Raw genomic sequence first — 9,603 nt, forward strand, 5'->3', positions numbered from 1 at the left:
CCGTCTCAGCCTCCCAGAGTGCTGGGATTACAGGCTTGAGCCACCGCGCCCGGCCTTTATTGTATTTTTTAGTAGAGATGGGGTTTCACCATGTTAGCCAGGATGGTCTTGATCTCCTGACCTCGTGATCCACCCGTCTCGGCCTCCCAAAGTGCTGGGATTACAGGCTTGAGCCACCGCGCCCAGCCTATTCTCATTTTTTTTTTGAGATGGAGTTCCCTTTTGTTGCCCAGGCTGGAGTGCAACAGCACGATCTCGGCTCACCGCAACCTCTGCCTCCCAGGTTCAAGGAATTCTCCTGCCTCAGCCTCCCAAGTAGCTGGGATTACAGGTACGTGCCACCACGCCCAGCTAACTTTTTTGTGTGTATTTTTAGTAGAGATGGGGGTTTCACTATGTTGGGCAGGTTGGTCTCAAAGAACTCCTGACCTCAAGTGATCTGCCCGCCTCAGCCTCCCAAAGTGCTGGGATTACAGGTGTGAGCCACCGCGCCCGGCCTCCTCTTCTTCTAAGGACACCAGTCATTGACTTAGGGCCCACTCAGTGTGATCTCATCTTGGTTCCAGACCCTATTTTCAAATCGTTTCTCGTTCGCGGGTACCAGGGTTAGGACGTAGACGGGTTTTTCCAGGGGTACTCAGCTCAGTCCACAGAGGAAGTGAGACCATTTCCTGGTGTGCGGCTGTGTATACACTGTCCTTGGTGCAGGTGTGGAGCTATGTCCATCCTTCAGTGTGGACCCACATGGGTTCAACATTCACCCTGACTACAAGAAGCAGACCTGAACCAAGGCTCAGCCCGTGTCTGGGCTCTCTGTCCAGCCAGGCTCAGGCACCAGACAGGAAAAGCTGATCTGGGAACCAGGCCAGAGGGGCAGGCCCATTCCCAGCACCACAGCCAGGCCCTGCCTTGGGCCCTGTCCCCCTCCCACAGCCCCAGTAGGTGGGAGCCATCAAGAGCCTCATGCAGGCTGGGCGCGGTGGCACACGTCTGTAATCCCAGCACTTTGGGAGGCCGAGGCGGGCGAATCACAAGGTCAGGAGTTTGATACCAGCCTGACCAACATAGTGAAACTCCGTCTCTATTAAAAATACAAAAAAAAGGCCCGGTGCGGTGGCTCAGGCCTGTAATCCCAGCACTTTGGGAGGCCGAGGCGGGCGGATCACGAGATCAGGAGATTGAGAGCATCCTGGCTAACATGGTGAAACCCCATCTCTACTAAAAATACAAAAAATTAGCCGGGCGAGGTGGCGGGCGCCTGTAGTCCCAGCTACTCAGGAGGCTGAGGCAGGAGAATGGCGTGAACCCGGGAGGCGGAGCTTGCAGTGAGCTGAGATGGCGCCACCGTACTCCAGCCTGGGCGACAGAGTGAGACTCCGTCTCAAAAAAAAAAAGCCTCACGCAGCAATCAGGAAAACTGAGGAAGCTCAGACACAGGAAGACGACCTCCGGCTCTAGGGATGTTCCACCCAGGGTTCCTCCCCATTGGCCCTGTGGACGCTCAAGGCTCAGTCATCCTCCGGGGCGGGGCCGTCCTGGGTACTGCAGGGAGCTGAGCAGCATCCCTGGCCTCCATCCACTCCATGCCAGCACTTGGCCAGTCACCTGGCTTCCTCTCCTCCTCCTCCTCCTCCTCCTATTACCCCCGGGGTGGAGCCCAGAGGACACCCAGATGGCTCTCAGAGGGACATGGGTGGGGAGCCTGGTGCCCTGTGCCCTGGTCCCAGCTGATCTGTTCCCCAACAAGCCCTTCGTTTAACAAGCCCTTCGTTTCTTTTGAGGGGGGTCTTTCAGGGTGCAGATCCTGGGCCGGGCATGGCCAGGGGAACTTCCTAGGTGAAAGGGATTCTGCAGATGGAACTGAGTTAGCCACGCCCGGCTAATTTTTTTTTTTTTTTTTTTTTTTGAGACGGAGTCTCGCTCTGTCGCCCAGGCTAGAGTGCAGTGGCGCGATCTCAGCTCACTGTAAGCTCCGCCTCCCGGGTTCACGCCATTCTGCTGCCTCAGCCTCCTGAGTAGCTGGGACTACAGGCGCCGCCACCTTGCCCGGCTAATTTTTTTGTATTTTTAGTAGAGACGGGGTTTCACCATGTTAGCCAGGATGGTCTCGATCTCCTGACCTTGTGATCCGCCCGCCTCGGCCTCCCAAAGTGCTGGGATTACAGGCTTGAGCCACCGTGCCTGGCCAGTTTTTGTATTTTTAGTAGAGACGGGGTTTCACCATCTTGGCCAGGCTGGTCTCGAACTCCTGACCTTGTGATCCGCCCACCTTGACCTCCCAAAGTGCTAGGATTACAGGTATGAGCCACTGCGCCTGACTGGTTTAGAATTTTGAAACCGTGGTCTCCCCTTAGTATTGTGACAACCACAGATGTCCCCAGGCGTCGCCCAGTGTCCCCTGGGGACAGGATCTGCCTTGGGTGAGACCCCCTGGTTTAGGGGATTCTATGGACCCCCCAAGAAACTCTGCATCTCATGATGCTCTGACCTGGTGAGGTCCCAGGAGGCTGCAGACATTGAAATCCACACCCTGAGTGGGGAGAGAGAAAGGAGGTGAATCCCAGCAGCGGGGTTCCCCCTGGTTTATGCTGTCCGCCCCATGGGGCCTCTATCTGATGTCTGGTGTGAGCAGGGAGAAAACTCAGTATTTTCCAAATAATCAGCAAGGGGTTTGTCAGCCTCAACAGTTTGGACGTTTGAGCGGGACTGTTCGGTGTGCTGGCGGCTGTACCAACAGGGATGGGCGCTGGCACCCTCTCCTTTCCTTTCCTCCCCAGCAGAGGCAGAGTCCTCTCTAGTCGACCCTCTCCCTAGACCAGCCCTGGACAGGCAGCCAGGCCCAGGCTGGCGGCACGAGATGGCCAGTAGCCCCTGGAGAAGGGGAGGGTCACCCACCCGCCTGTGTGGGCCGTGCCTGGCCCTGCCCTGCTGTGAGCTGTGCCAGCCCCTGGGGGCCCTACGAGGCTGGCCACCCCTGCCAGCCTCGCCCCCTGCCCCCACCCCCACTCCCAGCTGGGGCCCTGGGAGTCAGACCTCCACCTGCCTGGGGCGGGGAAGAGCCTCTCTGGCAGGAGGCAGGAAGCCTGGTCCGTGCCCCGGGTGACCGTCTCCTCAGTCCGGTCCTCCCGCAGTGTGGTCTGGGCTGGGGCAGTGAGGGTGGGCACTAGCCAGCCCGGAGGTAGGTGGGTGGGACAGGCAGGGCCTGGGGCCAGGACAGCAGCTCCATGACTGCAGGGCGGGTCAGCCAGCCTGGGAGGGAGCTCAGGGTTGCCCTGGAGGAGCACCAGAGTGAGGAGGAGGGCCTGGGAGACGCTGGCCCCAGAAGGAGGACAAACAGGAAATGAGGTGTGGCTGTGGGCTGGAATCAGCATCAGCTGGAGCCGAGCTCTGGCTCCTCTCCTCCCCTTCCTCCCTCCTCCCCTCGTCCCCTTCTCTCCTCCCTCCTCCCCTCCTCTCCTCCCCTCTATCCTCCTCTCTCTCCTCCCCTCCCCTCTGTCCTCCTCTCTCTCCTCCCCTCTCCTCCTCCCCATCCTCCCTCCTCTCCTCCCTTCCACTGCTTCTTCCTCTCCTCCCCTCATCCCCTCCCCTTCTTCCCCTCTCCTTCCTCCCCTCCTCTTCCTCCCCTCCTCTTCCTCCCCTCCCCTCTTCTTCCTCCCCTCCCCTCCTCTCTGCCCCTTCCCCCTCCTCTCCTCCCCTTCCCCCTCCTCTCCTCCCCTTCCCCCTCCTCTCTCCTTCTCTCCTGCTGCAGTTCAACCCCTGCCGCCCCAGCACCCAGCACCTTGCTGCACCGCTACCAAATCCACACCTGAAAACGCCCATGCCCCCTAGACACAAGGACAGAGACCCCCACTCCCCCCACGCACTGACGTCCCTCCCACTCTCCAGCGGGCTCCCCCTGCGGCGTTCCTGGCACAGCCACCACCCTGTACCGCAGTGTCTTGCCTGGCCCTGGGGTGGCTTGGAATGGCTTCCAGGTCACCTGGGACTTGGCCAAGGTTGGGGGGGGCAGCATCTCCAGCAGGTGGCTTATTTTTTTATTTTTATTTTTACTTTTTGAGACGGAGTTTTGCTCTTGTTACCCAAGCTGGAGTGCAATGGCACTATTTTGGCTCACTGAAACCTCCACTTCCCGGGTTCAAGCGATTCTCCTGCCTCAGCCTCCTAAGTAGCTAGGACTATAGGTACACAGCATCAACCTGGCTAATTTTTGTATTTTTACTAGAGACGGGGTTTCTCCATGTTGGGCAGGCTGGTCTTGAACTCCTGACTTCAGGTGATCTGCCTGCCTCAGCCTCCCAAAGTGCTGGGATTACAGGCGTGAGCCACCACGCCCGGCCTAGCAGGTGGCTTCTTTCTTTCTCCTCACCCCCCAGGTCCCCCACCCTGGAGCCCTCACCAGGCCTAACTAGGGGTTCGGCTGTGGCTTCCTCTTCCAGGAGGTCACGGCAGGGCCCAGCCAAGCCTGTGGGGCCAAGGTGAACCTGATCTTGGCTAGGAGGGGCTGTGGCTCCTTTAAGGAGGGATCAGAACATGCCCTGAACCCTGTGGGCTCCCCCACCCCAAGCTAGGCCTGGTGGCTTCTCCCGGGACACCCCAGCCCCACCTCACCTCGTCACCAGCTAGCCTCATTAGCTGGGACAGGTGAGCGTCGACCCCAGCCCAGAACCTGTTTTGGGTGCACTGGGAGCAGGTCAGGCCCCGGGAGGTGCTGATGGAACGGAACCAGAACTGGCCACACTGGTGGGTGACGGACCTCAGGGTGTGGTGGGTGGGGGGACGGGCTCCGGGATCTTCACAGCTCCAGGACTCACCTGACTGAGCTGGCTCTGCCCAATTTCTATCTTTGACCCCGGCTTACGGCCCCCACAGACACCCAGTGTGCACCCAGCAACCCGCACTGGAGATCCCAGCTGTCTGGGCCATGCTGGCCCCATGCTCCTCTCCCATAGGAGACCCCCAGCAAGCCCAGTTCCTTTCTGGCTGTCCCACCACTGGTCCCACCTCCCGCGGCCTTCCGGGGCCCTGGCAGAGTGGCCTGGGGCACACAGAAGGCTCAGGGATGAGCTTGAGTTGTTCCCTGCAGGCCGGCCCCGGGGTGACCCAGACCCCTGAGCCACCTCCCGCCCTCACGGGTACTTCCTAAAGGTCCCACGGCCACTGGGTGGCATGGCCTTCCATCCAGGAGAGGGACAGACTCCTGCTTACTTCCTGGGACAACAGATGCTTGGTGACAGTGGAGGCCGCACCACCCACCCCACTGCGAGACTCCGGAGGGATGGAGGCCCATAGGCTCAGCCTGCCCTGGGTCCTGCAGCTCCCTAGAGGTGGCCGGTCCTGCCCCTGGTCATGGAGCAGGCTTGGCAGGCCTCAGCCCAAAGGTGTAGAGCGCCCGCTTCCTTGGGGGCGACCTGTTTGCCTCCTGCCAGCCCTTGAGCGTTTCCTCATTTCTGTAGAGTGATTCTTTTTTCTTTATTTTTTTCTTTAGTTCTGCAGAATGCAAAGCGACTTTCAGCCTGTGTTGGATGTAGGGTGTCCCCAAAGCCCCAGAGGAGGTGCCCAGGCAGGTCCTGACTTGCCAGCCCTGGGCCTCTTCCTCCCCCATCTCCTTTGAGCCCGGGGAGGCAGGTTGGCTATACAGTCCACCCTGACCACCCCTCTTAGGGCCCGGCGGGGTGTGTGCAGCAAGGGATCCTATGGGGGGTTCCATTGTCTGGAGGCTTTTTGTTTGCTTGTTGTTTTTGAGACGGAGTCTCGCTCTGTTGCCAGGCTGGAGTGCAGTGGCTCGATCTCGGCTCGCAGCAACCTCCGCCTCCCAGGTTCAGGTGATCCTCATGCTTCAGCCTCCTGAGGAGTTGGGACGCGCACCACCATGCCCAGCTAATTTTTATATTTTTAGTAGAGATGGGGTTTTGCTATGTTGGCCAGGCTGATCTCGAACTCCTGAGCTCAGGCAATCAGCCCGCCTCCACCTCCCAAAGTTCTAGGATTACAAGGGTGAGCCACTGCGCCAGGCAACGCTCAGCTAATTTTATTTTCTGAGATGGGGGGGGGGGTCTCAACATGTTGCCTAGGCTGGTCTTGAACTCCTGGCCTCAAATGATTCTCCTGCCTCAGCCTCCCAAAGTGCTGGGATCACCACGCCAGGCCCAGTTATTCACTGTTTATCTTCAATTCAAACTTAGCTTGGTGTCCGTATTGTATCGGACAACCCTCCGGGGGGGTGACAATAAAGACCTTTCCCCTACAACATTTAAAAAAAAAAAACTTGGTGTGGGTGGTCTGAGTGTGAGCAGATCGGGGCGTGTGTCTGTGTGCCTGGTGGAGGCAGGTGTCCCTGGGAGAGGCCCCGAGCCTGGGTCCTTGCAGGCTCAGCCATGGGCCCGTGTGGGAGTGAAGAGGTGGGGGTAGGCTGTGCACACTTGCACACTCTTGCAAGTGCAGTGGGTGCCACGAGACCCCACCTCACAGTCCCACCTGCCTGGCCCTCCAGGGACCAGAACCACAGCCTAAGGGGCGTCCCTTGCTATGAAGGGCCATGGGCAGGGTCATTTCGGGACCCCTGCAGGGCTGAGACCTCTGGCCATGGGGCCACGCGGCAGGAACATCTGATGCAAGTGGCCGCAAGCGTCCCTTCCTGCCGGCTGACTCACACTCACTCCACTCCAGTGGCTCAGCAGGCCTGCCTGGGGAGACAGCCAGGACCCGCGGTCCTCCAGTGGGGGCAGGGAGCGGGCACGGCAGGTGTGGCCTGGAGCCCGGGGCTGCCCACCTGCCCTGGCTGTGGGTGTCTGGCCAGGAGCCCGGGGCAGCCACGGGGCCATCCACCCTGCTCTGACGGAGTGGTATCAGGGGCAGCGTGCATGCCCCACCTCCCTGGGGTTCAGCTCCTGCACAGTCCCCAGGGAAATGTGGGGCTGGGCTGGCCTAGGAGATGGCCAAAGGCCAACGCCCTGCCCCAGTGACTGTGAACAAAGCACTCTGCTGGTCACCTGGCGTCGTCTCCTCCTCCTATTACCTGGGGGTGGAGCCCAGAAGACACCCAGATGGCTCTCAGAGGGACACGGGGAGCCTGGTGCCCTGTGCCCTGGTCCCAGCTGATCTGTTCCCCAACAAGGCCTTAGTCTTGTTTTTTTGAGACAGACTGTTGCTCTGTCGCCCAGGCTGGAGTGCAGTGGCAGGATCTCGGCTCACTGGAACCTCCGCCTCCCAGGTTCAAGCAATTGTCCCGCCTCAGCTTCCCAAGTAGGTGGGATTATACCCGGCTAATTTTTGTATTTTTAGTAGAGACGGGGTTTCACCGTGTTAGCCAGGCTGGTCTCGAACTCCTGACATCAGAAAATCCACCCAACTCAGCCTCTCAAAGTGCTGAGATTACAGGGGTGAGCCACCCCACCCGGACACAAGGCCTTAGGTGTTTTTTGGGGGTGTTTCAGGGTGCACATCCTGGGACGGACATGGAACTTCCAAGGTGAAAGGCACGCTGCAGGTGGGACTGAGTTAGGATTTTGAGAGGGGAGATCACCCTGGATGACTGGGGAACTCAGTGTCCTCACAGGGTCCTCATGAGAGGGGGCAGCGGGGTGAGAGTCAGAGAGAGACTGGAAGAGGCTGCCCTTGGCTGTGAGTGGGAAGGGGCCCGAGCTGAAGGATGTGGGCGCCTCTAAACGCTGGGAAAGGCAAGAACTGGATTCTCCCGGGAGCCCCCAGGAGGGACTAGCCCTGCGCACACCTTGATGTTAGCCCAGTGAGGCCCCCGTGTCGGGTTTCTGACCTCCAGAACCGTGAGAGAACAGATGTGGGTCGTTTCAAGCCCCTGCACGTGTGTGATTCATTGCACAGCCCCAGGAGGCTCACACAGGCGGTGGTTTCCTGAGCTCCCACTGTGCAGATGAGAATGCTGAGGCCAGGGCAGCCCCGGCCAGGCCCCGCGGACTGTCACAGGTCCTGGGAGGCGCCAGGGGCAGAGAGATGCGGCTGCGGTCGGGCAAGGCCCTGCAGCCTGGGCATGGGACCGGCGCAGGGACAGGGCCCCCTCCCCGCAGGGCTGGATTTGCTGCGTCGCCAAATGCCGGGGCTGATCGGCTGCTGGGCGTGTGACCCCGCGCCTTTGAAATCCGCGGAGCAACGGGTCGGGCCCTCCCTCCCCGCCCGCCGACCGCACCCGCGCCAGACCCGTCCCCGGGCGTCGCCGCCTCCTCCTCCTCCGGGCGGCCGGGGCTCTGGGCACCCCCCGCACGGTGCCCCGGGGTGACGGGCGTGGCGCAGAGCACGGAGTCTGGGGTCCCGGCCGCGCGCCCTGGGAACCCCCTCCCCTGCGGCGGCCGCGCGCCTGCGCACTGGTTCCGGGGCCGGGGCCCCTTTGCCCCGGGGGCGGGGAGCGGTTGCCGAGGCAACGCGTTTGCGTCAGCGAACCTGGCGCGGCGCCCGGGCTCATAGGGCGAGGGAGGCGGGGCCCGGCTCTGGACCAATAGGGCTCCAGACATTTGTGTGGGGGCGTGGCCAGAGGCCGCGCTCCAACCAATGGAATTGTTGTTGTCGGGGCCGCCCTAGCAGGGCGTGCGCCTCTTAAGGGGACCGTGCGCGTTACTCCACATCTCGCTCGCGACTGTGTTCTGGGCGGATTCCTAGGGCTCAGGGTTGGGGGTCAGTGGGCCTGGCGGGGGGGCAGAGGGAATGGAGGGCGCAGACTCGCAGTTGGAGGTCAGCGGGCCGGGCCCAGGCCCACGTCCTCCTCTTTTGCCCGTTTGTGTGACTCTGGGTCTGGTCTGGGTTTCCCGAGCTTCAGTTTCAAACTCCAGGTGCTCAGAGCTGGGGAGCTGCGACAGTTGTAGGGGCGGTGCATTCACGGCGCTGCTCCCCTGGCCGGCGCCCCTGCATTTATGCAGCGCCCACGTTTTGTACTAGGACCCCCTGCAACAACCGGTCTCTCTGAAGGTCACAGAGGAGCCGGGGGGCTGGGGGACCCCAGAAAGTGACCAGGCCTGGATGAGCAGGACTGAGCCGCACGCCTTGGCCCTGCACCAACACCTCTTCCTCTGTGGCCAGGAAACATTCCTTCCAAGGACCCCTACTGGAGGGGGTGGGAGGGTTGGTCCCCCAAGGCCCAGGGGCTGTGCAACTGAGTCAAAGCACAGAGGCAGGTGGTCAGGATCGGACATCCAGCAGCCACAGCCACAACCCCTCACCCCAGGCAGGCCTCACTCTCCACTGTAGCCCTGATCAATGAATCACAAGTGAGGGCCAGGAAACGAGATTGAAGGACCCACGGTGTAGACAGCAGGGGAGGTGGCCCCACCAACCCACCCGTCTGGCACCCTCTACATCCCAAGTCTGGAGTGTGCCAGTGGCAGCCCTCAGGGCGAGGACAGGCTGGAAGCCCGGCACCCCTGCCAGGCTGGCCTAGAAGAATGGGGGTGGCCCCTCTGGCCATGGGAAGTGGTACATTCACAGGTCCTGCGAATGACATGGGCATCTTTGGGGGCTGTTATTTAGCCGACCACAGAGTGTCTCAGGCTTCCTGGCGAGAGCCTGGACCCCATCTTCACCAAGTACTGCCCTCCTGCTGGGACCTTGGGGTCTCCTGTCTGCGGCCAGCCCAGGACC

Source organism: Macaca nemestrina, chromosome 20 (genome assembly GCF_043159975.1).
Source record: "Macaca nemestrina isolate mMacNem1 chromosome 20, mMacNem.hap1, whole genome shotgun sequence".
NCBI classification, from domain to species: domain Eukaryota; kingdom Metazoa; phylum Chordata; class Mammalia; order Primates; family Cercopithecidae; genus Macaca; species Macaca nemestrina.